The sequence below is a fragment of the Rattus norvegicus genome, chromosome 16 (genome assembly GCF_021556685.1).
Source record: "Rattus norvegicus strain SHRSP/BbbUtx chromosome 16, alternate assembly SHRSP_T2T, whole genome shotgun sequence".
In the NCBI taxonomy this organism is placed as follows: domain Eukaryota; kingdom Metazoa; phylum Chordata; class Mammalia; order Rodentia; family Muridae; genus Rattus; species Rattus norvegicus.
The window spans coordinates 29905557-29932990 of record NC_141549.1 but is presented as its reverse complement, the minus strand read 5'-3'; the positions used below and the strand labels follow the sequence as shown (position 1 = coordinate 29932990).

Sequence of the window (27434 nt, the reverse complement as noted above, 5' to 3'; positions counted from 1 at the left end):
GAGACATATTCTTCTGGCAGTTACAGATTATGGTCTTAATCTGAAATCTAGGTATCTGGATTTGGGGTGATTGCAGACTTAGGTGCAGGTTTCCAGCTTTGTTTTTGCTGGATGGGTGTTTTCTTTCTTGCTTTCTGTTGCTTCTATGGATTTTCAGAATGTGATGGCTGTGTGTGCTTGTTTGATTGGCCTCTTGGCTGATGCATTCACAGAGAATTCCTGCTCATGTTGGAGAATGGGATGTAGGGATGTGTTGAAGGGTGGAAGGTTGAAGGAGAAGGTCTTTGTGATCTCTTGGGGATACGGTTGGTGGGGAAAGGGAGATCACTGCACCTTTTCTATTATAGATCTGGGGATAAGACTGGGGTTGGGGATTAGATGTCAGGAGCAGTGGGTGTGGTATGGGTCTTCCCTTAGCCTACTTGTTGCCCTAGGAGGAGCAACACTTGAATCAGCAGGGCATGTCTGCCAGGGTTGGGAACTGGGACAAGTAATAAGCTGGGACAACAAGTTTGAAAGGAGATCCCATGGGAGATTAGAACAGGTGTCAATGAAGGCTTCCAAGGGTGTTCTGTTCCAGAACAGGGTATGAGACTAGGGGATTGATTCTGGGGGAAAAGAGAGATAGAGGGCTGAAGGCACTCTACCTGTTTTTCTGACTGATACAGTCTGTGGGTTAGGGGGGAATGATTACTGGAGTTGGGTTCTATAAGAGAGTGATAAGTGGGGAGATAGGGGTAAAAAGAAGATGGTGCGCAGGATCCAAAAGGGATGTGGGCAGGGGCGGGGAGACTTTTTCATCTGGTGTGCTCTTTTAGCACTAGGGGTTAGATGTAGTGATCTGATCTATACAGTAGAGCCTTCCTGTCTGGATTTAAGTGAAAATATAATGTAGCCTTTGTGTCTGGCTTTGAGTAAAATATTCAAAGCCTTTGCTATATTTAAGTAAATAATTAGAAGCTTGAAATTTGTTTGAGACTGTCTGAACCTTAAAGAAATGTCTCTCTGGAAGGTCTGCACTTGACGGTACATGAGATCTTACAGCTACATTAATCTTGGTCTTAAGACACTCCTGGCAAACCTGGAGTTCTTACTGTTGATTGTGGCTAGCCTCGTCAAAAGGGACTGGGATTGGTGTGGGTTGTCTGCTCTCATGAGCAGCAAGGGCAAGATAACTTTGGTAGCTGGAATATTTCCCAGCCCCAATTAACCCTGCACGATGTTTGAATAAAGTAACTGGAATGAGCTAGCTGGATATCAGTCTTCCCTGAGAGGATTTACCTCTCTGCTCCTCCAGAAAATATAGGTTTAGAATCTTGGTGAACTTCTCTCTCTATTGCAGGACCTACAGCGAACATCAATCAAAAGCTGGCACCCAACATGGGGCCTGGTCTATGTGGCAGTTGAGGTTTCCAAGTTCCAGCCCTCATGGCCATGTTTTCATGATTCATGTACTCCATGGCAGCAAAGCGCCTACATAAACAGATTAGATCCTAAACTTGGTTTTTTTTTTAAATTATTTTTCCTTCCATTCATTCTCCTATTGGAATAATTTTGCAAAGAGAAGGTATTATTTTAGAATAGATATTTTAACCATGTACTAAATAGACTAAACAACTAAAAATCTACATAGAAAATGTTTCTAAAATACTTTTTAATGTCAGAATGAGACATTGTCAGTTAACAGGATTTGATCCAGCAGAAATTGTAGTCCAGTATTCCAAGTTCAATACAATTATTCAATGTGCAGAAGAAATTGTCTTACATATAGAAATTACTAAGCTTAATTCTGTTAGCTCAGAATTAACTATTATTTATGCAGTTACAACAGGCAATGAGAGAAAGAAATTACCCATTCTATGTAACTCATGTCCACTCTCATATTGGACTAGCAGAACCACTGATACAAAGACGATACTAAACATTCACCGAAGGCCAGTCATAAAGGTTCTAATGTACATATCACTACAGTTGGACTTAGTGATTGGATTTGGAGCATATGTAGGTAGAAGTGGTTAAGGTCTTCAGTTAGCTTACCTATTACCATATTCTGCTTAGCTTGTGACTTCCTAGTAAATCCCTGCCAACAGACATTGAAGGTTGGGTTAATGGGATGGATTTCTGGAAGGAAGTTTTGGGGAAATCTTAGGGATGGGGTCAGAGAGAGAAGGAAGACTAGAGCAGTTCCCTGCTACAGAGCTATGGATTTGTTGGAATGAGGGTGGGGCTGAGTGGTAGGGAGTAAGGGTTGGAGGAGGGGGTGGGGTGTTTGACCTCAGAAGTTGCAGAGGTTTGAGTCACCTGCAGTCACCTGGTTAACCCTGGGAGGAGCTGCCTTTGTCTTAGCAGGAGGTGCTTGCAGGGGATTGGGATCTGAAGCAAAAGAGTGAGGGGAGAAAGGTTAGAAGGGGAAGATCTGTGGGATTCACAGGAGGTGGAAGAGGGACAGGGCAGGTTGGCTAGAGTGTTCTGCTGCAGAGATGAGAACAGGACTGGGAGATGGGATCCAGGGGAGCAGAGAGATAAGAGAAGCCTCATTAAACTTTATTGACCTTAAATATTGAAATATTTACTGGTATTAAAAGTTATGTGTAGTTACTTCAGAATACCTCGCATAGTACACAGTTGCTAAATTAAATAGATGCTTCACGCCTTCTTTAAAAGGGGAACAAGAATACCCTTGTCAGGGAATAGGGAGGCAAAGTTTAGAACAGAGGCAGAAGGAACACCCATTCAGAGCCTGCCCCACATGTGGCCCATACATATACAGCCACCCAATTAGATAAGATGGATGAAGCAAAGAAGTGCAGGCTGACAGGAACCGAATGTAGATCTCTCCTGAGAGACACAGCCAGAATACAGCAAATACATAGGCGAATGCCAGCAGCAAACTGAGAATGGGACACCCGTTGAAGGAATCAGAGAAAGGACTAAAAGAGCTTGAAGGGGCTTGAGACCCCATATGAACAACAATGCCAACCAACCAGAGCTTCCAGGGACTAAGCCACTACCCAAAGACTATACATGGACTGACCCTGGGCTCCAATTGCATAGGTAGCAATGAATATCCTAGTAAGAGCACCAGTGGAAGAGGAAGCCCTTGGTCCTGCCAAGACTGAACCCCCAGTGAACGGGATTGTTGGGGGAAGGGCGGTAATGGGGGAGGAGGACGAGGGGTTAGGGGATGTTTGCCTGTAAACCGGGAAAGGTAATAACAATTGAAATGTAAATAAGAAATACCCAATTTAATAAAGATGGAGAAAAAAATAAAATGAAAAAAAAGAACTAAAAGAGCAGATTTTATTGTAAGAAATAAAACAATTTAGATGGCCATGTACTTCATAGGATTTGCTCTTAATAAAAAGTATACATTGAAGACAGCAAAAATAAAAATAAAAATAAAATGTTTAGTATCTGTAAAAAATAAATAAATAAATAGATAGATAAATTTCTAAATTGTTACATTTACCTTCCCATCTTTATTACTGAGGCTTTTCTGACAGAAAAAAGAATTCCATCAGGAATTGATATTTAGCATCAGGATGATAGTGTGACCTTCTTTCTTTCACAATCTACTCAAGTAGCAGTTACATTACCTTCTAAGTCAGGAGAGAATATTGATGGTGGAGCTCCCTCAGCTCCTGTGTTTAACACGTTTTTTCAACGCTCCTTTTTTCTTCTGAAGTAAGGTGATTTCGTGGCCCATAGCCAACGATATGAACTCTTAACGAAGTAGCATTTCTTTTCTTTCTTTCTTTTTTTTTTTTTCCGGAGCTGGGGACAGAACCCAGGGCCTTGCACTTGCTAGGCAAGAGCTCTACCACTGAGCTAAATCCCCAACCCCAACATTTCTAGAGGAAATTCATTTACATTCACAATCTTGCTCTGTCAACAGGTTTAGTGCATTCAAGTGACTCTCCCCAACAGCCTTGCCCTGCTCTCCTACTGTATTTCTCCTTCCTTTTGTACCCTTAGTGAATGCTCTGCTATTTGTGTAATAATACTTGAGACACTGATATTGTCATTAAATCTCATTTGATCAATTTGAGGTTATTTCACTATCTCCAGATTTCTGCTAGCTCATTGATTGTGACAGTGCATTTACTGTATTATAAGTGTTCTGAGCTTTTTTTTTTTTTTTTTTGCTTCAACCCCCCACCCCGTGTTCTGAGCTTTTAAGATCTCATATTTTATTATTTCATTATTTTTTATTTTTATTTTTTTTTACTTTTAAGTGTTTTATTATTAAGCTGTGTAAAGTGGCAAAGAAAGTGGTAACAGATGGTATCAGCAAACAAAGATAGGCACTCATTTTGGTGGCTAGATGGTTTGAGCTCATTCACACTTATTATTTACTTCCGATTTGATCCAATGGTTCTCGCAATTATAATTTTTATTGAATTACTTTTATCATAAACATATGATAAAATGGTATTGTGATGTTTTTATTTCCAATTAGTTTGTTAACGATTTTGTACTTTTTCATCTTTTGTTAATTCCTTGGTTTCCGGTATGTGAGGTGTATAAAAGTATACTTGGTCATTATTGTAATTTGTTTTTATTTACTCATTTGTTTCTTCATTATGAGTTCCTAAAATATTATATTATTATATGTGTACAAAAGTATGTATGTATTTTAATTTTTTCTTTAACCATAATATAATTTATTAAAATTTATTCAGATACTCTGAAACTATCTGAACTTATTCTCATCAAAAAAAAAAAATAGAACACTGAACATTGTTTTGGATTTTTTTGGTGTTTTGTTTTGTTTTGTTTGTACCTACTCTGCTAAGGTAACCTCATAGGTAAATTCCTGTCAAGGTTCAGTAATTACTAAATTTTTATAAATAAAGTTCTTAGCTCTTTAAGAAGAACCATTTTCCTTGATTTGAATCAAAGCTTTTGAGTAAAAGGATATATTTTACTAGTAAGGACATAGACTTGCAATGTTTCTCATCTACAGAAATCATATATTAATTGGAATACAAATAGGTTTATGTTGCTTTGTGTTCCTACACATTACCGATAGACTATATCCCTTTTGAAAAGAATGAGTACCTGCACAAAATTGAGCTGCATAGCCTAATTATGGTGTAAATGTGCAAGACTTTGTGATATACCTATCATAATGAAAGACACAGGAGTCCAAAATGCTTCCAAATTTCCTTGTGTCCCTTTGCTCCTGTTCTAATATTGTAGTAGAAGCACTTAATATGAAAGATAACCTGTTTTTTAAACCAGGAATTATATATAATTATTATATGTTAATCTTCTCTGTAAATACAAGTACAAAGTTTAATCTCTAAAGCCATTTGATGTTTTATTTTAGGATGCTTTTAAGAAATTTGGTTGTATTATTAAATGCTTTATTTTGTTGTTTGGTTTAATATTTCTGAAAATAAAAACAAATTGTACTGGGTTTTCAAAGAGGAGCCAGGTCATATCTCCTAGTCTGGCCTTGCTCATTGTTTAACTTAATGACCTCAAATACCCGATCTTCCTGCCTCTGCCTCCCAAGTGCTGGAATTATTAGACATATGTCTAATTTCTGGATAAGAAAATACTTCTAAAGTAACGAACCCTATGAACATTTTGTTTTGCAAGGAATGGACAGTGATTCTCTGGAAAGCATGTTCTGTAGTTTGTTGACATTTAAGTCCTCCTAAGTGACTGCAGATGATACAATAAGCTCAATGAACCTAGGAGCCCGTGAAGGTAACTTGACCCATTTCCCATTTTGTATGACATAACCTTTCCAAATGGGAGTCTGCATACAGTTATTTGTTAGGTTGATTTCCGTTTTAGCATATCATCCCTCTTAAATGTAACTGAAAGTGAGTAAGTTCTACTGGGTCAGACATTCTTTGTCCTAAAAGCCTATTGTACTTTAATGACTATATTACTAAGCCTTCAGTTAGATTTGGAGAATTTTGAGTAGATTTATTTCTGAATTTGGAATCACAAGAGTATAGATGATGGTTGATTTTAAGCAGTTTGATGATCAGAGCACCTTTCAGTAAGGAAAGCATAAAATTGTTGAACCAAATTGTATGTTAGTTTCTCTAGCTAATTTATGTAGTTTAATTACAGAAATCTTTGAAGTGTGGTTAATGTACAAACTTGCTTTGAAGTACAGAAATGCTTTCGTATTTTTAAAAATACCTCTAATATCTATCTTAGACTTTCAGGTATTAAATAATAATGAGAAATAAAATTATATTTCATATGAAATTATTTAACTATACAATCATTTCATATATATATATATATATATATATGGAGAGAGGGGTGGGGTTGTTGCTATTGTTGTTGTTTTAATTTGTTTGAGGAAGCATTTCAGTCTAAGGCTCAGGCTATCTGGAACTTGTTATGCCTCTCAGGCTAGGATCAACTTTCTAACCACTGGCATTAGAGGCAGTTTATGTTCTAACTCCTGTTCCTGAGTTTTCTTCTGGAGTGGAAAGAGTACTCTTGTTGCTGTATGCCTCGGTATGTTTAAAAGGCACATTCTGATTTTGCTGATTTTATCTTCTTTACATCTCTGCTGCTTTTCAGTATTGCTCAATCTTTCCTGCAAAAGAAATAGCAAGTAGAATTATTCAATTGGTAAGAAAAACATCATGAAATACACACACACACACACACACACACACACACACACACATATATGACTATATATAATGTCTATATTACTAAGCCTTCAATTAGATTTAGAGAATTTTGAGCAGATTTATTTCTGAATTGAGAACATGATTAAAGCTTATCAATTATGAAATACACTAAAGATTTGTTTAGTTCCTTTAAAAGGGCACCAGGCTATTATTCTCTGCTAGTGAGCATGTAATGGGGATGCTACAAGGTTAGAATGGCAGTTAGGTTTGTCAGGACACAGTCATCATAGATGATTTCAGGTGACTCCTTACCCTATTCCGCAGGAATACTGATGGTCATGTGTGTTGGTATACACCTTTAATCCTGGCAATCCGGTGGCAGAGGCAGGAGTATTTCTGTCATTTTGGTGCTGGCCTGGTCTATATGGAGAGCTCCAGGCCAGTCAGCATTTTATAGTGAGACCTTGTAATGCCCCTTACCTACCATAAAAAGATCCCTAGTGGCCACTTGAGAGTCAATGCATCTTTCTTTATACTTCGCATATTACACTTTGTCTTCTTGGCTCTTACTCTTACAACAATTGCAATTAGAACACTTATCCTTTTATAAACATATCATATTAGAGCTGGAGTAGAGTGTTTGCATAAAGTACACCAATCCCTGGATTTGCTCTCCCAGGTGTGGTGGAGCATGTTTGTAATATAAGTATAAGGTTTTCTAATAGACATATAACATATATTTGATCTTTTAAATCTTTATTTTATGAGTATGAGGGCTTTTCCTGCATGCATGCATGTATATCAAAGTAGTGTCTGGTGCCCACAGAGGTCATAAGAGAGTGCCATGTCCCCTGGAACTAGAGCTATGCATGGTTGTGAGCTACTGTGTATGGTGCTAGTTTCCTAAGCAGCAAATGCTCTCAATCACTGCTCCACCTCTCCAGCGTAGGTGTATATCACAGTGATACTTAGGAAAGTATTAGACTTGTTGCACTTTAATATTTTCTTATTGTTATATTTACTTTTGTTTACAGCAACTATAACCACCACCGACCATCTTAGGATAATGTACAACTATTTCCGTTCATCGTCATAATTAAAAGCCATCAACGGACACAATTGAGTTCATAGTGATGATGTTAGTAGTCTGCATTTTTTACCTACAACCCATTAATTACTCAAAATTCCAGGCACTATGGTTCATTGCTTCAAAAAATAATTCAGATTACTCCTTGGGTTTAAATATCAACTTAGGGTCATTTTCCTAGGGGTGTCTAGCATGGGTGTTTTGGAACTTAAAACAAACATGAATAGAACAAAAATTATTTTCATTCATCTAAATAATCATTTTCTGTTCTCTTTACACACCTCATTTCCAAGTAGGGCATTTGGCAAGATTTATTTTTCTCATATTTCAATTTTCACTTTTCTCCAGTGCTAACTTCTTTTATCTCATTATATTCAGAAAGGTAACAAGGACAGCACAGCCATAATAGAAATGGTTTCCATGCACCAGGGCAAAGTTTAGAATTGTACTGCAGAGACTGAAGGAACACCCATTCAGAGCCTGCCCCACATGTGGCCCATACATATACAGCCACCCAATTAGATAAGATGGATGAAGCAAAGAAGTGCAGACCGACAGGAGCCGGATGTAGATCGCTCCTGAGAGACACAGCCAGAATACAGCAAATACAGAGGCGAATGCCAGCAGCAAACCACTGAACTGAGAATAGGTCCCCTGTTGAAGGAATCAGAGAAAGAACTGGAAGAGCTTGAAGGGGCTCGAGACTCCATATGTACAACAATGCCAAGCAACCAGAGCTTCCAGGGACTAAGCCACTATCTAAAGACTATACATGGACTGACCCTGGACTCTGACCCCATAGGTAGCAATGAATATCCTAGTAAGAGCACCAGTGGAAGGGGAAGCCCTGGGTCCTGCTAAGACTGAACCCCCAGTGAACTAGTCTATGGGGGGAGGGCAGCAATGGGGGGAGGGTTGGGAGGGGAACACCCATAAGGAAGGGGAGGGGGGAGGGGGATGTTTGCCCGGAAACCGGGAAAGGGGATAACACTCGAAATGTATATAAGAAATACTCAAGTTAATAAAAAAAAAATAATGAGCTATTTAAAAAAAAAAAAAGAATTGTACTGCAGCGTCATTACAAGTACATAAAAAAATCCTCAACTGGCATTTGCCTTTGAAAAATCTACAATAACCCGACTTCCCTTCCAATACCCAATGGTTTTATTTTTGATAATTATGTATTATTTTGATGCACAAAACTCTTAAGTTACAGCATTCTTTCTTCCTTCTGTGTGGTAATATCAATGAGAATTTGGCAAATGGAGCTGTGATAAGGAAGGGCTATTGTTAAGAGCACAATGTGAGCAGTTATTATGCCTATTTTGTGCAATTGGATTGGAGAATATAATCCTTTTCAGCATGAGCATGTGGGGCTTTAATTTTTATCTTAAGTTCTACATAGCGAGAAAAATAAGACATTTTTCCCAGAGTATATATATATTTTTAAAGAGCTCAAACATCTTTCAGGCAAGAGAAAAGTTAAAAGCCTAAATCCTTACAACTATTGGATAAAAGTAAGCCTCACTAAATTACATTTTCAGTTTATAAAGGGATTGTAAATAAATTAGAATCAATGCCATATTTAAATTATAAAATGTCTTAAATATAATCGTTAGATACAACTATTATTGCATTTCAAATTTATAGACTCTTACATATAATTGGTAGAATGTTTAGTTCTAGCCTTTTGTCTATGTCAACAGGATAAACAACAGAAGTAATATGTGGGCTGTTCTTCAGTGGTGGGGTGCTTTTCCTAGTAGACAGGGAAAAAAGAAACAAAGAAGTTCGTTAAAAATGGAAATGGGTAAAAATCTTGTTAAATGATCAATTTAGATTAAGAAATCAGTCTACGGCCATACCACTCTGAACGTGCCCGATCTTGTCTGATCTCGGAAGAAATCAAACAGCAGGGTGTAGTAACTTACAGAAAAAGTAATGATTTCTGGGCTTCATGGGCTTAATAATAAAGTCCTTAAGTAAAACAGCAGCAACTGACTACTGCTTTATCTAAGTCCATTATATGTTTAAAAGATCCCAGTTTTTCAGCTCGGCAGCCCTGTTGTATCTCACATGGCCTATGAAAATTGTGGTCTATTGCTATTATAGTAAAAGTGAACTGGACAAGGTGAACTCAGAAGGTCAGTGAGTCCTAGTGTAAGGACCAGGAACGAGGAATGTCTGGCGCCAGACTAACTGCCGAGCGTTGCTTAGTTTACAATAAGACTCCTTTATTTTGAGAGAATATGAAACTTTGTTACTGAAATACGACATTAAAATAGGAAACTATGAGCACTGACTTCACTTTCGACATTTCTATAAACTCCTAGTTTGGAATAACATGGTATAATTGCTTGTTTTCCTAAACTTATGCAACTCTAATTGAATTTATAATTAAGATATTCTCAAAATAAAAGAACTATTATCAAAAATAGTATAATCATGAAATTTAACATTTTTTCTTAAAAAGTTTAAATGAAACTTCTCTAAAAGATAAAACACTAAAACATTTTTGAAAGAGAACAAGTAGGGACTGACATTTTACAGAAGAATAGGCCCCAAGTAGCTTAGAGAAAGGATTGGAAAGGACAATTATATACTTAATTTTAAAAATGTTTTAAAAAATATTATTCAAAATATTCAATGGCAAATCATTTCTCATTTCATAAATCTTTGTAAGATGTCCCCAGTGTAGGGGAATGCCAGGACAGGGAGGTAGGAGTGGGTGGGTGGGGGAGCATCCTTATAGAAGCAGGGGGAGAGGGGATGGAATAGGAGGTTTCCAGAGAGGAAACTGGTAAAGGGGATAGCATTTCAAATGTAAATAAATAAGCTATCCAATGAAAAGGTTAGTATAATATGTAAAATTATATGAAATACTCTATAGTCCCATGACTTAATTATAACAAAATAAGATGTAACTTCAAGTTAATATTTTAAAGTGATAGTCTTTTGTAAAGAAAAATTTGGTTATACAGAGTTTAATAGGGGAAAAAGACCACAATCACAACATTTACCGATCTCCTGTGAAAGGAAGTATGCCTCCAAGAAAATAATTGTCATGCAAGGAGTTAGGCATACAGCAGTACATGTTCACTGCACTTTATAGCTTCTTCACTAACTCAAGGAATCTCCACTATTGAGACAAACATTCCATGATATGTACCCATTCACCACACACACACACACACACACACACACACACACACACACACACACACTCACACACACACAAACATACACACACAAGGAAAACATATGTACAGGCACACACACATTCACAAACACACTCACATACATAAACATGCACACACACACACACTCACACACATATACTAAATAAAATAAAATGTAAAAAAGAACATCCATTATGTTTGATTGATGGATTTATAGCATATACATTGAAGTAGGCTAAGTAAGGAGGGATCTTAGCTCTAGATCAAGATAACAGAAGCAGAACGAAGGAAGGCATGCGGTGTGCATGGTCTGCATATGATTGCATCATGTTCCTCTAGTTTGGGTCTTGAAGTTTAATATTGCACAGTGAAAAGCTACTACTAAGGGTTATTTGGAGATCTATTCTTCTGTAAAATGTCAATCATACTTTTTCAAATTTATGATGGAAACAGTGTCCTATGGTGCATCCAGTATTCAAGCCAAAACAAACATTTGCTCTCACTGAATGTTCGAGCTATTGTTGAATGTGTCAGGATGCACTTTAGAGAAGAAGTCAATGGTCTGAAATATATTGCTCAGTTGCATTTAAAATGCACAATTTTGCCATCTTTTCTTCTATTATATTGTTTTCTATACCAAATCATAATACTTGTTTTCTCTGTACATGGTTCCTTGGACACAGCCTTTGGCACTGGTCCTTGTTGCCTTTTCAGAATCCCAAAATGCTGTCTTTTGCATTCACCTTAAAATGCTTCTTTAGAGAGCATCTAACAATGGCAAGAGAGATGGTTCAGATAAAGTGGTTTTGCGTAAGCTTGAGGACCTGAATTCTGGTACTCACCACTAAATAAGCCAGCTGTGGAAAGCACATACTTACAACATTAGCACCAGGGGTTGGTCAGTGTTAGATGACCCACTGGAACTTACTAACTAAATAGTATAACTAAACTGACTAGGGTCAGTAAGAGATCCTTGTCTTAAAAATGAGAGGAAGACATTCATTGTTGACCACTATTTTCTATACACATAAGTGTATGCATCTTTACAGATACAAGAACACACATATACAAGCATATACATTCTCATAGACACAAGGACAGACACGTAAGCATTTACATCCACCCAGATACAAGGACACATACACAGAAACAAGATCCCCCACACACAAACATATATATCCACATAGATACAAGTTCACACATACACACAAAAACATATACATCTGAACAGATTCAAGGACAAATACATAAATATATATATATATATATATACACACACACAGATACAAGGATACACATGCAGAAGCATATATATGAACATACACAGCATATACATCCATACAGATAAGAGGATACTTAAACTTTGAAATTACATTTGCATCCAATATCCACCTGTTTTACCATCCCACAGAGATTATGCGCAAAGCTATATCTTTCCCACCTGAACTCATTCTTCACCATTTTAACCTGAGGCTACAGAAGCATCTGCAAAAAAGAATTCTCGTCTCTCATTCTGATGTGTATTCTGAGCGACGAGGAGAAAGGAAGGGGGCTTGATGAATGGTCACACCTTCCTCCTAAAAATCTCCTGATGTTATCTTTTCTGGCAAAATTAGGTGCTAGCAATTATGAGAGATAATTTTAGAAAAACACATCTCAGTGTGGAAGAAGGACTTTGGTATTTGGGACAGAGTGCAGAATAACTGAAGCAGAAGCTTGCAATGTTTGTTCTTATTCGAGCATTCCACGTGGGTGGACTGGATTTGTAGCAGTGGTTTGTTCCTCATTAAAGTCCAGTTTCTCCTCTGTGTAAATGGACTGTGAGGTAGGATGAGGGTGCCAGATATGGTGAATTTCAGGAATGATCGCATAGCTCACCTCATGAATTTGAGAATGAGAGACAATTTATAAGTCTACGTTTAGCACTTGCTTTTCCTTATTGCTGCTGTAAATCAAATCTGATGCCTGGTTCTTTGATATCTTTGTTTTAAGGCCACTGTATGATCAAGTAGGTTAAATTATAGATTATATCTATATGTGTACTTTCTAAAAATATGTGAATCTTCTTAGGTCAAAATGTTGCTGTGTTTTTCTTCCTTTTTTATTGTTTTGGTCTACTCACTAGATCAAAAGCTGTCTTGAAAACATTCTAGACACCTTAAGAGAGTGGGGAATGAATAAGAATTAGATTAAAAAAACCTTTCATGTGTTGCTTAATTTTCTACGTGCTGATATGTTAGCAAAATACAGATTTTTGGATGTGATAAGGCTATTGTGCATCTGCACACATGCCATTGTATGTATAAACTCATAGTGACTGTTTTTGCCGGCACAAGACTGATACAAGTTCAGACCATTAAGAATTCCAGCATTGGTTGGAGAGATGTTTATGACTCCCTGCCACTAACTGAGAGCTCTTGATTATTGATAATGTTGGTCAAGGAGAGACAGTTTTATTCAGAGATATGGCACTAGTCTTATGCCCATGACTATCTAGGAAGCACAAATTGGACAAAACAAATTCAAATATAAATAAAATAAATTTTAAAAGGAGGAGAAAAGGGCACCAGGAAGAGGAAAAGGAAACTGGGAAAGACATTGTGGTTGGGAAAGGTGGGTAGATTTGATTAGAATACATTTATACTTGTATGAAATTCTCAATGAATATATAAAACATATTTTTAAAATAAGACATCACAAAAGAAAGGGTGTCCATAGGAGCAAAAGATGGGTAAGAGAGAACTGTAGGGTAAACGTGTTTACAACGTATGCAATTGCTAAAAAAATTTAAATAAATGAAACAAAAAATGCCCAGTCTAAATAAAAGATATAATGCATCCAGAAGGTGAGCTGATGGACCAAAACCTAGAACATCTGTCCCTCTTGTTCCTGGGGATCACTTTCTTCACTGAAATGTAATACCGTACCTTGTTAAAACTACAGAGACTGTTGACTTCTGAAGGCAAAAATGAGAAAAAGGGATTCCTCAGAGAACCACAAACTTCTTGTTCTTTGGCAAGGATCTGATATGTACAGGGATCACACAGATGTGTGCACAGACAGAAGGCAGCTCGGGGTTCTTCTCACAGTTTGGAGAACGCTAATGCAGGAATATGCTTCCTGGCTTTGTTGACAATGTAGATAAGAATACAAGCTTGGAGCACAGTAGATTGGTCTGATTCACTTTCTAAGCAGATGGTGCAAGGCAATTTAGTAGTACAATTGTCCTTAGATGATGTCTCTATTAGTCTTCGTCAGGATGACTCCTAGAATACAGAGGAACCAATAGGGTCATATCACCCGAATTAATAGCACTATACAAGTAAATGGTCTACTGTATGTCTCTATCTCTTTCTCTGTGTCTCTATCTGTATGTCTGCCTCTCTGTCTGTCTCTATCTCTGGGTTTTTGTGTGTAGGGTGGGTGTCAGTGTGCATGTGCTGTAAGCTGAGACTTTTTTTTTTTTTTTTTTCAGTTCTTTTTTTTTTTTTATTAACTTGAGTATTTCTTATATACATTTCGAGTGTTATTCCCTTTCCCGGTTTCCGGGCAAACATCCCCCTCCCCCCTCCCCTTCCTTATGGGTGTTCCCCTCCCAACCCTCCCACCATTGCCGCCCTCCCCCCATAGACTAGTTCACTGGGGGTTCAGTCTTAGCAGGACCCAGGGCTTCCCCTTCCACTGGTGCTCTTACTAGGATATTCATTGCTACCTATGGGGTCAGAGTCCAGGGTCAGTCCATGTATAGTCTTTAGGTAGTGGCTTAGTCCCTGGAAGCTCTGGTTGCTTGGCATTGTTGTACTTTTGGGGTCTCGAGCCCCTTCAAGCTCTTCCAGTTCTTTCTCTGATTCCTTCAATAGGGGACCTATTCTCAGTTCAGTGGTTTGCTGCTGGCATTCGCCTCTGTATTTGCTGTATTCTGGCTGTGTCTCTCAGGAGCGATCTACATCCGGCTCCTGTCGGTCTGCACTTCTTTGCTTCATCCATCTTGTCTAATTGGGTGGCTGTATATGTATGGGCCAAATGTGGGACAGGCTCTGAATGGGTGTTCCTTCAGTCTCTGTTTTAATCTTTGCCTCTCCCTTCCCTGCCAAGGGTATTCTTTTTCCTCATTTAAAGAAGGAGTGAAGCATTCACATTTTGATCATCCATCTTGAGTTTCCTTTGTTCTAGGGATCTAGGGTAATTCAAGCATTTGGGCTAATAGCCACTTATCAATGAGTGCATACCATGTATGTCTTTCTGTGATTGGGTTAGTTCACTCAGGATGATATTTTCCAGTTCCAACCATTTGCCTACGAATTTCATAAACTCGTTGTTTTTGATAGCTGAGTAGTATTCCATTGTGTAGATGTACCACATTTTCTGTATCCATTCATCTGTTGAAGGGCATCTGGGTTCTTTCCATTTTCTGGCTATTATAAATAAGGCTGCGATGAACATAGTGGAGCACGTGTCTCTTTTATATGTTGAGGCATCTTTTGGGTATATGCCCAAGAGAGGTATAGCTGGATCCTCAGGCAGTTCAATGTCCAATTTTCTGAGGAACCTCCAGACTGATTTCCAGAATGGTTTTACCAGTCTGCAATCCCACCAACAATGGAGGAGTGTTCCTCTTTCTCCACAACCTCGCCAGCATCTGCTGTCACCTGAGTTTTTGATCTTAGCCAATCGCACTGGTGTGAGGTGAAATCTCAGGGTTGTTTTGATTTGCATTTCCCTTATGACTAAAGATGTTGAACATTTCTTTAGGTGTTTCTCAGCCATTCGGCATTCCTCAGCTGTGAATTCTTTGTTTAGCTCTGAACCCCATTTTTTAATAGGGTTATTTGTTTCCCTGCGGTCTAACTTCTTGAGTTCTTTGTATATTTTGGATATAAGGCCTCTATCTGTTGTAGGGTTGGTAAAGATCTTTTCCCAATCTGTTGGTTGCCGTTTTGTCCTAACCACAGTGTCCTTTGCCTTACAGAAGCTTTGCAGTTTTATGAGATCCCATTTGTCAATTCTTGATCTTAGAGCATAAGCCATTGGTGTTTTGTTCAGGAAATTTTTTCCAGTGCCCATGTGTTCCAGATGCTTCCCTAGTTTTTCTTCTATTAGTTTGAGTGTGTCTGGTTTGATGTGGAGGTCCTTGATCCACTTGGACTTAAGCTTTGTACAGGGTGATAAGCATGGATCGATCTGCATTCTTCTACATGTTGCCCTCCAGTTGAACCAGCACCATTTGCTGAAAATGCTATCTTTTTTCCATTGGATGGTTTTGGCTCCTTTGTCAAAAATCAAGTGACCATAGGTGTGTGGGTTCATTTCTGGGTCTTCAATTCTATTCCATTGGTCTATCTGTCTGTCTCTGTACCAATACCATGCAGTTTTTATCACTATTGCTCTGTAATACTGCTTGAGTTCAGGGATAGTGATTCCCCCTGAAGTCCTTTTATTGTTGAGGATAGCTTTAGCTATCCTGGGTTTTTTGTTATTCCAGATGAATTTGCAAATTGTTCTGTCTAACTCTTTGAAGAATTGGATTGGTATTTTGATGGGGATTGCATTGAATCTGTAGATTGCTTTTGGTAAAATGGCCATTTTTACTATATTAATCCTGCCAATCCATGAGCATGGGAGATCTTTCCATCTTCTGAGGTCTTCTTCAATTTCTTTCTTCAGTGTCTTGAAGTTCTTATTGTACAGATCTTTTACTTGCTTGGTTAAAGTCACACCGAGGTACTTTATATTATTTGGGTCTATTATGAAGGGTGTCGTTTCCCTAATTTCTTTCTCGGCTTGTTTCTCTTTTGTATAGAGGAAGGCAACTGATTTATTTGAGTTAATTTTATACCCAGCCACTTTGCTGAAGTTGTTTATCAGCTTTAGTAGTTCTCTGGTGGAACTTTTGGGATCACTTAAATATACTATCATATCATCTGCAAATAGTGATATTTTGACCTCTTCTTTTCCGATCTGTATCCCTTTGATCTCCTTTTGTTGTCTGATTGCTCTGGCTAGAACTTCAAGAACTATATTGAATAAGTAGGGAGAGAGTGGGCAGCCTTGTCTAGTCCCTGATTTTAGTGGGATTGCTTCAAGTTTCTCTCCATTTAGTTTAATGTTAGCAACTGGTTTGCTGTATATGGCTTTTACTATGTTTAGGTATGGGCCTTGAATTCCTATTCTTTCCAGGACTTTTATCATGAAGGGGTGTTGAATTTTGTCAAATGCTTTCTCAGCATCTAATGAAATGATCATGTGGTTCTGTTCTTTCAGTTTGTTTATATAATGGATCACGTTGATGGTTTTCCGTATATTAAACCATCCCTGCATGCCTGGGATGAAGCCTACTTGATCATGGTGGATGATTGTTTTGATGTGCTCTTGAATTCGGTTTGCCAGAATTTTATTGAGTATTTTTGCGTCGATATTCATAAGGGAAATTGGTCTGAAGTTCTCTTTCTTTGTTGTGTCTTTGTGTGGTTTAGGTATAAGAGTAATTGTAGATTCGTAGAAGGAATTCGGTAGGGCTCCATCTGTTTCAATTTTGTGGAATAGTTTGGATAATATTGGTATGAGGTCTTCTATGAAGGTTTGATAGAATTCTGCACTAAACCCATCTGGACCTGGGCTCTTTTTGGTTGGGAGACCTTTAATGACTGCTTCTATTTCCTTAGGAGTTATGGGGTTGTTTAACTGGTTTATCTGTTCCTGATTTAACTTTGACACCTGATATCTGTCTAGGAAATTGTCCATTTCCTGAAGATTTTCAAATTTTGTTGAATATAGGTTTTTATAGTAAGATCTGATGATTTTTTGAATTTCCTCTGAATCTGTAGTTATGTCTCCCTTTTCATTTCTGATTTTGTTAATTTGGACGCACTCTCTGTGTCCTCTCGTTAGTCTGGCTAAGGGTTTATCTATCTTGTTGATTTTCTCAAAGAACCAACTTTTGGTCCTGTTGATTCTTTCTATGGTCCTTTTTGTTTCTACTTGGTTGATTTCAGCTCTGAGTTTGATTATTTCCTGCCTTCTACTCCTCCTGGGTGTATTTGCTTCTTTTTGTTCTAGAGCTTTTAGGTGTGCTGTCAAGCTGCTGACATATGCTCTTTCCTGTTTCTTTCTGCAGGCACTCAGCGCTATGAGTTTTCCTCTTAGCACAGCTTTCATTGTGTCCCATAAGTTTGAGTATGTTGTATCTTCATTTTCATTAAATTCTAAAAAGTTTTTAATTTCTTTCTTTATTTCTTCCTTGACCAGGTTATCATTGAGTAGAGCATTGTTCAATTTCCACGTATATGTGGGCATTCTTCCCTTATTGTTATTGAAGACCAGTTTTAGGCCGTGGTGGTCCGATAGCACGCTTGGGATTATTTCTATCTTTCTGTACCTGTTGAGGCCCGTTTTTTGACCAATTATATGGTCAATTTTGGAGAAAGTACCATGAGGAGCTGAGAAGAAGGTATATCCTTTTGCTTTAGGATAGAATGTTCTATAAATATCCGTTAAGTCCATTTGGCTCATGACTTCTCTTAGTCTGTCGACATCAGGGGCCATGCTAATCTTCTCTGTATCGTTCCAATTTTTAGTATATGTGCTGCCGAAGCGAGCACGAGACTTTGACTAAATGAGAAGCACCTTTCCTTTTGTCATAATAATTATGTGTGTGTGTGTGTGTGTGTGTGTGTGTGTACTCAGCTTTGTGTTATCATATGTATCATAAAGGAGTCTTCATGGAGTATGATTAGATTCTCACTCATGAGTTCCAGGTTTTCCAGTAGGTTATCTGTCTTAATGGATGCACCCTTCATCCACAGAGGGCTGTAGATGTTATAAACTCCAAATGTAGCTGAGATGCTACATTTGACAGAAACAACTTGGGAAAGAAAGATGTATTAGGATCAAGACTAATAGGCCATACTCCACCATGACAAGGATGCAATAGTGACTAGAGCTCACTCTGTAGATTTCCCATCATATCTGACAAGGAGGTAGAGTTCTCAGGCTAGAATTAGAGATCACCTAAAACCCTCAAATCCCATCCCATGTTTCTCGGTTTGCCATACAGTCCCCCTGTCTACAAGGTTCCCTTGTCCACCAAGAGAGCCGAGACCAAGCATTTGGGCACAAAATCTCATTGAGGGCATTCAATGTCTAAACAATTGGTATGTGTTGTTCTCGAGGATGGTTTTGTTAGAAAGACCAGTCCTTGAACAAAACATCTCACCTTGTTAATTCATTTCAAAGGGTGCTTACTCACTAAAAGTAGAATTATTTTGCATTACAAATAAATAAAGTGAGTGAACAAGATTACAAGGAACAATTGCCTTTGTGCGTTCTTTTGAATCAGGAGTATGTCTGGACTTAGTGATTGAGCATGCACCAATTTTCAACTTCAGGATATTTCTTGAGTTTAGTATTCTTAAATCATTACATGAAAAAGTGGCATTAATAATGAGACTAACCTTTACCCAATAATTTTTAGAGTTTTTTTCCCTCTGAAAGCAATTATTACCTAATACTCCTGCAAGATAGCAGGACTTCTGTGATTTTCATGCCTTTGAAATATTTACCTTTTACATTTTACTCCTACACCATTTTTATGATAACATATCAATGACAGAATGCTATTAAATATGTTTCTTTCGTGTTTGAAATTATAATAAAGGATTAATCCTCATAATATTAGTAGAATTTTTTTTAAAGACGAAGTGGTATTCAGGGAAAAGTTCAGTGTATGACTCAGGTATTTCTTCTAATGAAAAGTCTGTTTTCAACTTTCTTCCTCAGTCCTATCTCCCATCATCATTGCAAATCAGAGGAATTTATTAGTTAGGGACAGCTTTATTGAAATGACAAAATGTCCATTATAAGCAACTTGAAAAGAAAAAAAATGTTTGGGTTCTCGGTTCAGAAGGCATGAGGTATCCTAGTGGGGCATTTATGGTGGCAGGTGCTGGAGACTCCTGATGCACGGTGTCACCAGACAGGAAAGAAAGAGGATTTCTGTTGCTCACTTTCTTTTCTTCTTCTCAGTCCAGTATACAATCCAAGGAAGAATGCTATCCATATTTAAGGTGGACCTCCCCTTTCGTTTTAACCATTTTATAACCACTATCATAGAAACCTCCAGAAATGTTTTTCTATGTTGATTCTAGTCAAATTGACAATTAACCACCACAATAACTATATCTGGCTAGATATTTGAGTATTTGATAACAGAATAAAGACTTGTCCATTGACCTATATAACTAACTCTCCTGAAAGGTAAATCTGAAGGACATTCATTGTTATGTGTTTGTTCATGGTTTAAGTCCCCAGCAAGGCCCAGACTCAGCTTTTGCTGCTCTTCTCAATGGACAATCATGGGACTGCTGTCAGCTAAGAGTTTCCCTAGCCTGGCCTCAATTCTTACTCTATATACCTCCATTACTTGTTTCTCCCCACATGACTCATCTGAATGATATCTTCAGTCCAATCCTTAGAGTACTTACCTAGTGGCCCTAGAAGTCTAAGACTAGATGGGTAGAAGTCTCTAGTTCTTCATAAGTCAGATCCAGAATTGGACTGATGCAGATTTAGTTTCTTTTAATTAAAGAGTTTTAATTAAAATGAGGCAGTGACAAACTTGCATTGAGGGAACGGGATTATATTAGGTCATAAATAATAAAGGATATATCATTTTATGCCAATAGTCAAGCAATCTACTACACTTTTACAGCAATTATTACCTATTTACCTTAATATCCATAGTTTCTATCATAAGTTTATACTATTGATAACATAGACAGCATGCCACTAAAAGCAAACATTAGAACTCATTTTGAACACTTATGTTATGGAATTCCACTTTATGACTAGTGCTAAGTAGATATATATGAAAAAGTACATAAATTGATTATACTAATTATACTAATTATTTTACAAATGAGTGCAGTTAGGAAAGTTTCTAGAGTAGATGACCAAGAAACTGCTCTTTTTATTGAGTTAGGTTCAATAAATATTACATGTATTATATTGGTAATATTCTATTAGGTGTCCACCGCATAATGTACTGAGAAAAAGGATTTTATAGAGAAGTATGTCATACAGAAAAAGAAGGCAAATACACTTACCTTGGGACTAAATGATGTATAGATGGCCTCTCTAAGTCTCTCTACAATCCTTGACTACTTTCTGCCAGAGAAGTTGAATCACTCTGATGATCTTTGTCAATTTTCAGTGTTTCTGAAAGTGTAAACGTTTTCTCCACACTTCAGTAACTCCCTATGAACTATCTTGTTTCTTAATGTTCTTACAGAAATAATACAGTCATACATCAACTGAAGAATCTACAATAAGAAAGTATTTTAGTACACAAAATACCAAGTGGTAATATCAATGTATACAATATAATTTATCATGAAATAACATGAAGATATGATTTAATATGACATGGGGATGCTAGCAACTCAAAAAGAGATATAAAGAATTTATGTAGACAAAAGGCTCAATTTCCCTAGAAATATGATTAACAGCATATGAAGTAATAATGTCATACCATTTACCATATATTGGATTGGTAGGAATTCAAGAAAACAAACCACAAAACATTGGTGGAGGAAGGAGAGTATGGTGGGTAAAGAACTCTTGGAGGGTAGACTGGGAAAGAGGGCAAGATTTGGAATGAAAATAAATAATGCAATTTAATTAAAAAAGGGTTTGAGGAATGTTATATGAGATTCACAAAATGAAACAGTAATCCACAACATATTGGTAACACATAACAAACATAGGCTGCTTAAATGATGGGCAGTCAGTTAGGCAGCTCCAGGAACTTGCTAGTTTTTTTTTTTTTTTCAGTCATGTCAGAGTAGGCTGGGTGTTAGTGAAGGATATTTTCCACCGCCATGGCTGTTGATCTGTCTCTGTTTGTGTCTAACAGCCTTCTACTGGCACTATACATTCAAAGCAGCTTGTTAGAATCTCCCTCTTGATGCTAACACAACTTGTGCTTGAAATGCACCCCATTGTGGAACCAACTTCCAAGCTATTGTTCACCTCACACATGCCAACATTGTTGGCCTAAAGCTGAGCAGAAATGAAACACAAACCAGAGCAATAAACCTTTCATTTCAAAAGTGTCCAGTAATTTCTTGAATTCAATATGTATCCCAGGCTGGCCTCAAACTCATGGCACCCTTTTTGAACCTGCCTCCTGTGTGCTGTGGTTGTAGATGTGGACCACACACCTAGCTGAGACCTTTACTACTTCTATTTACTCAAGGTACTGGTTGACCTGTTTGCTGATGTTATGCAGGTGGAATAGACTTATGGAATAAAATTGCTGTCATGCATTCCACTTTTTGTAAATTTTCTGTAATTACTGTTTTATGTTGACTTTCAAGGCATCCCCATGAAATGTAACATTGTATCACTATCAAAAATGGGCAAAGAGGTCGGAGTCAATGTAAATATAGTCCTGGGTGCTATTTTTTTGTTGTTACAAGCTTATAAAAACATATTTTTACTTATGAAGCAATAATATATATTAGTTTATAAAATAAATATAATAAAAATTACACCTAAATTGTAAAGAAACTGAAGATGGAGTTGATGCACAATTGTTTTTGTTTTTTATTTCTTTTCAAAAATTGATAAATAAAATTTTTCATACCCCGGGTGACAGGGATGCTAGTCTCCTGTCTGGACGTATAGAGAAATATCATTAGTAGTGTCAGGGGTGGTTTCCTTCTCATGGCACGTGTCTCAAGCTGAACCAGTCACTGGTTGGCTCTTTAGCCAAATTCAGTTCTGTTTTACCCCTGTACATCTTGTAGGCAGGAGATATTTTGGGTGTAGGTTTCATGGCTGGGTTGGTGTCCGGATCCCTCCAATTGGTTACTGAACACAGCTGGTTCAGGCTCCATAGCCCCTATGCCTGGTGTCTTAGTCATAGATTCCTCGGGGTTTCATTGTCCTAGGATTCTAGCTCTTCTCAGAGATGCCTTCCACCCCAATCCAGTTGTCTCTTCCAGAACTCTTTCCTTTCATCCAATTGATAAAAACTATGCAGACACCCACAGCCAAATATTAGGCAGAGCTCAGGAAATCCTGTGGAAGAGGGGGGAGAAGGATTGAAGGAGCCAGAGAGGTCAAGGACACCACAAGAAAACCTATAGAATCAACTAACTTGGGTCCATAGTGGCTCATAGAGACTGAAATGACAACCAAAGAACATACATGGGATACCTAGGCCCTCTGTGTACATGTAATAGTTGTACAGCTAGGGTTTCACGTGGGACTCCTAAAGCTGGAGCAAGGGCTGTCTCTGACGACATTGCCTGCCTTTGGATCCCTTTCCCTAACTGGGCTGCCTTGTCTAGATTCAATAGAAGATGTGCCTAGTTTTACAGCATCTTGACAACCCAAGACTGGTTGATACCCATGGGAGGCCTCCCCTTTTCTGAGAAGAGGTGGATGGGAGGGGAGGAAAGGTGAGAGGGAAAGAGTGGGAGAAAAAGAGGAAGAGGAAGCTGTGGTGGGAATGGAAATAAATAAATAATTGAATCAATAAAAATATTGTCACTTTTATATCCCCCCTTTACTTTATACCTTTAAATGAAAACATATTTCATTCTATTGTAAACATAAGTTGTCAACCAAATATATATCATTTGATAGGTGGATTCTAACATTTCAAAATTGTCAATACTTTCAAACAGAGAAGAGGACCAACCACCCAACATCACATGCTTTTGGTATACTCAAAAGCTAAGAGAGGAATGAGAAAACCTTATTAATGAAGGAGGAAAGGCTTTCCTTTGTGTCTTCATGGAATGAGAATGTTGTGTCAGCTTTTCATGAAGTGGTGCCTCTTTTTTTCTTCACATAAATGGAATTTTGTTATTTGTTTTTTATTGGATATTTTTATTTATATTTCAAATGTTATCCCCTTTCCTGGTTTCTTGTCCATAAGTTCCCTATCCCATCCCCCTCCCCCTACTTCTATGGGGGTGTTGCCCTACCCACCCACCCCTTTCTGCCTCCCCGCCCTGACATTCCCCTACACTGGTGCATCAACCCTTGGCAGCACCAAGGGCTTCTCCTCCCACTGGTGCCCAACAAGCCATCCTTTGCTACATATGCAGCTGAAGCCATGGGTCTGTCCATGGCTTTGGGTGTGGTTTAGTCACTGGAGTTCTGGTTGGTTGGTATAGTTGTTCTTATGGGGTTGCAAGCCGCTTCAGCTCCTTCAATCCTTTCTCTAACTCCTCCATTGGGTACCTTATTCTCAGTTCAATGGTTGGCTGGGAGCATCTGCCTCTGTATTTGCCATGCTCTGGCAGAGCCTCTCAGGAGACAGATATATCACTTCTTGGCATCAGCAGTATTGTCTGAGTTTTGTGGGTATATATGGGCTGGATCTCCAGGTGGGGCAGGCTTTGAAGCTTCTTATTTAACTTTCATTAAGTGGTTCTACTGAGGACTTAAAAAGAAAGAAAGAAATGACTACTAAGGAACTAGATTGGAAGAATCAAGGGTTCAAGGTCATCCTCCATTAAATAGAGAGTTCAAAGCCAGTCTAAGTTTCTCAAGAGCGCATTTCGAAATAAATGAATGAATTATTATTATTAATAAAAATGCAAATCATATATCAAACAACTTTATCAGAGACTGATCAAATTATGATCCTGCTTGGCCAATTGTTCCAGAGTCCTAGGATTCTGGGGTGGTTGTTACAGACATAGTTTTGCTTCTTAGACTTGTGTTTGGAACATATTTCTGTTGTTATATATATCTGGACATTTCTGTTTTTAAATTGAACATAGGTGATCTGCTTGATAGAAGATGTAGATGGAGGAACTTAGAAGAGTGGAGGGAGGGGAAACTCTACTAGGAATGTAATGTACAAATAAGAATTTAAAAATATAATTTAAAACAACGAAAATGAATCAGTTTATACAATATATTCTGGTTGTACTTTTCCCACCCCAATCCTTCCCAGACCATTCCCACTTCTACAACACCTTCTCTCTCTCTCTCTCTCTCTCTCTCTCTCTCTCTCTCTCTCTCTCTCTCTCGGTACAAACAGGCCTCTAAATGAAAATAGGAAAATAAATGAGATAATATAATCAAACCTTTACAGCTAGGCCTGAATTCTATTCATTTGATTCTTTCAACCTCATGTCTGTGAAATCCACACAGCTCCATTCTCCAGCAGTGACTGACATAGTTCCTGCCCACCTGGCCCCAAGACTGCAAAACTCCAATTGTACACAAGTTTCAGAGTTGCAACTCTTTCCTATGTCTACTGAAAATAAGACTTTCAACCTTATTCTAAGTAATACAATTCCCACAGGTAAATGCTCCAAGTCAGACTCTGTTTGGGTGAAACTCAAGTGAAAGTAGATAAAGATGATGGTGGCTTGGATGTTCACCTACATTCTTCAAGCCCGGGGTCACATGTTGAAAGAACTAGCATCTTTGGTCTTGAGGGTCCCTTAGCATCATTTAGTTTGGGATCGGCGCTGTACCACAGGCTAACCTGGTGTACTGGCTAGTCTGATGTCAACATGACACACAAGCTAGAGGATTTTAAAGACTAGAAATCTCAGTTGAGAATATAACTCCCTAAGATCTGACTGTAAGGCCTTTTCTTAGTGAATAATGGGGGAAAGCGCAGCCCACTGTGGGTGGTACCATCCCTGGGCTTGTGTTCTTGGGGTTTATAAGGGCTGAGCAAGCCTGGGGAAGCAATCTAGTAAGCAGCATCCGTCCAGCCACTTCATCAGCTCTTGCCTCCTCCAAGTTCCTGCCCTGTTTGAGTTCCTGCCCTGTTTGAGTTCCTGCCCTGTTTGAGTTCCTGTCCTGTTTGAGTTCCTGCCCTGTTTGAGTTCCTGTCCTGTTTGAGTTCCTGCCCTGTTTGAGTTCCTGCCCTGTTTGAGTTCCTGCCCTGTTTGAGTTCCTGTCCTGTTTGAGTTCCTGCCCTGTTTGAGTTCCTGTCCTGTTTGAGTTCCTGCCCTGTTTGAGTTCCTGTCCTGTTTGAGTTCCTGCCCTGTTTGAGTTCCTGCCCTGTTTGAGTTCCTGTCCTGTTTGAGTTCCTGCCCTGTTTGAGTTCCTGTCCTGTTTGAGTTCCTGCCCTGTTTGAGTTCCTGTCCTGTTTGAGTTCCTGCCCTGTTTGAGTTCCTGCCCTGTTTGAGTTCCTGCCCTGTTTGAGTTCCTGTCCTGTTTGAGTTCCTGCCCTGTTTGAGTTCCTGTCCTGTTTGAGTTCCTGCCCTGTTTGAGTTCCTGCCCTGTTTGAGTTCCTGCCCTGTTTGAGTTCCTGTCCTGTTTGAGTTCCTGCCCTGTTTGAGTTCCTGCCCTGTTTGAGTTCCTGCCCTGTTTGAGTTCCTGTCCTGTTTGAGTTCCTGCCCTGTTTGAGTTCCTGCCCTGTTTGAGTTCCTGTCCTGCCTTTCTATGGTGATGAATAATAACAATGTGGAAGTGTCAACCGAAGACATTCTTCCCTCTCCCAACCTTCCCTCAAAGAAGGGAAAGAAAAAGCACAAGAAGCATGTACAGGGCCTGAGATAGACGTTTACACACACCGAAAGTCCATAAAAACCAAATTTGAAACCATAATATATAAATAAAAGTTCTATAAATTAAAAAAATGAAAAAATAAAGATTAAACGCTCCGACAGAAATATCATTGAATTTGTTTTCTGTTGGCCATTTACTGTTAGGCATGGAGACTGCCCTTAAGGATGGTTTGAATCCCCAGTGAGACCCCCCCTTTTTTTTAAACTTTATTAACTTGAGTATTTCTTATTTACATTTCGATTATTATTCCTCTACCCGGTTTCTGGGCCAACATCCCCCAACCCCTCCCCTCCCCTTCTATATTGAAGAAAATTAATTTTACCTTTGTGAATAGTGATTGGAGGTAGCTTCTGAATTAGGGATAGGGGCTTGTGTCTCCTTTCTCCTCGGTGCTGGCACCTCCTCTGACTTGGGTCCTGTGCAGGCCTTATGCATGCTGTCATAGTCTCTGGAAGGCCATATATATGTGTCCGTCCTGTGTGTCTAAGAGGTCTCTCTTCTCTTTCTCCTCCCTCTCTCTCCCTCTCTCTCTGCCTTTCTGCCTCTAGTAGCCCCTTAACTCCCCTCCCTATGACTTAAACTCTATTCTATACTATAACATCCTGTGGCTGGTTCCTCAAGGGGAAGGGATGCCTCAGCATGGGCCCACAAAGGCACTCCCTTTCACACACACCATACTGCACCTCTATGAAACATATTCCTTCTTCCTTATCTTTCATAAAACACAACACTAGGGAGATCCTTACCTAATCCATAAGCCCACACCTCACTTTTATGTACAGCCTTCCAACACTGATAAAAGCATATACAAATTAAACTCGATATTTTAATGATCTTTTTCAATTTTAATTCTCTCTCTCTATCTATCTATCTATCTATCTGTGTGTGTGTGTGTGTGTGTGTGTGTGTGTGTGTGTGTGTGTGTGTGTGCGCGCGCACGTGCGCAAAGGAATAGGTACATTTGAGTGCAGAGTCACAAAGCTCAGAAAAGGGTGTCAGATCTTC

General features: G+C 38.5%; 1 protein-coding gene and 1 non-coding gene across 16 annotated transcripts in view; one reads left to right on the top strand and one right to left on the bottom strand.

Annotated features, from left to right (window-relative positions):
• Positions 1 to 27434, top strand: part of Marchf1 (membrane associated ring-CH-type finger 1) — an 863029-nt gene that overhangs the window by 269049 nt on the left and 566546 nt on the right.
• Positions 18375 to 18478, bottom strand: LOC148000509 (U6 spliceosomal RNA). The gene has a single exon (XR_015640583.1). It is a non-coding gene; the product is annotated as a U6 spliceosomal RNA (small nuclear RNA).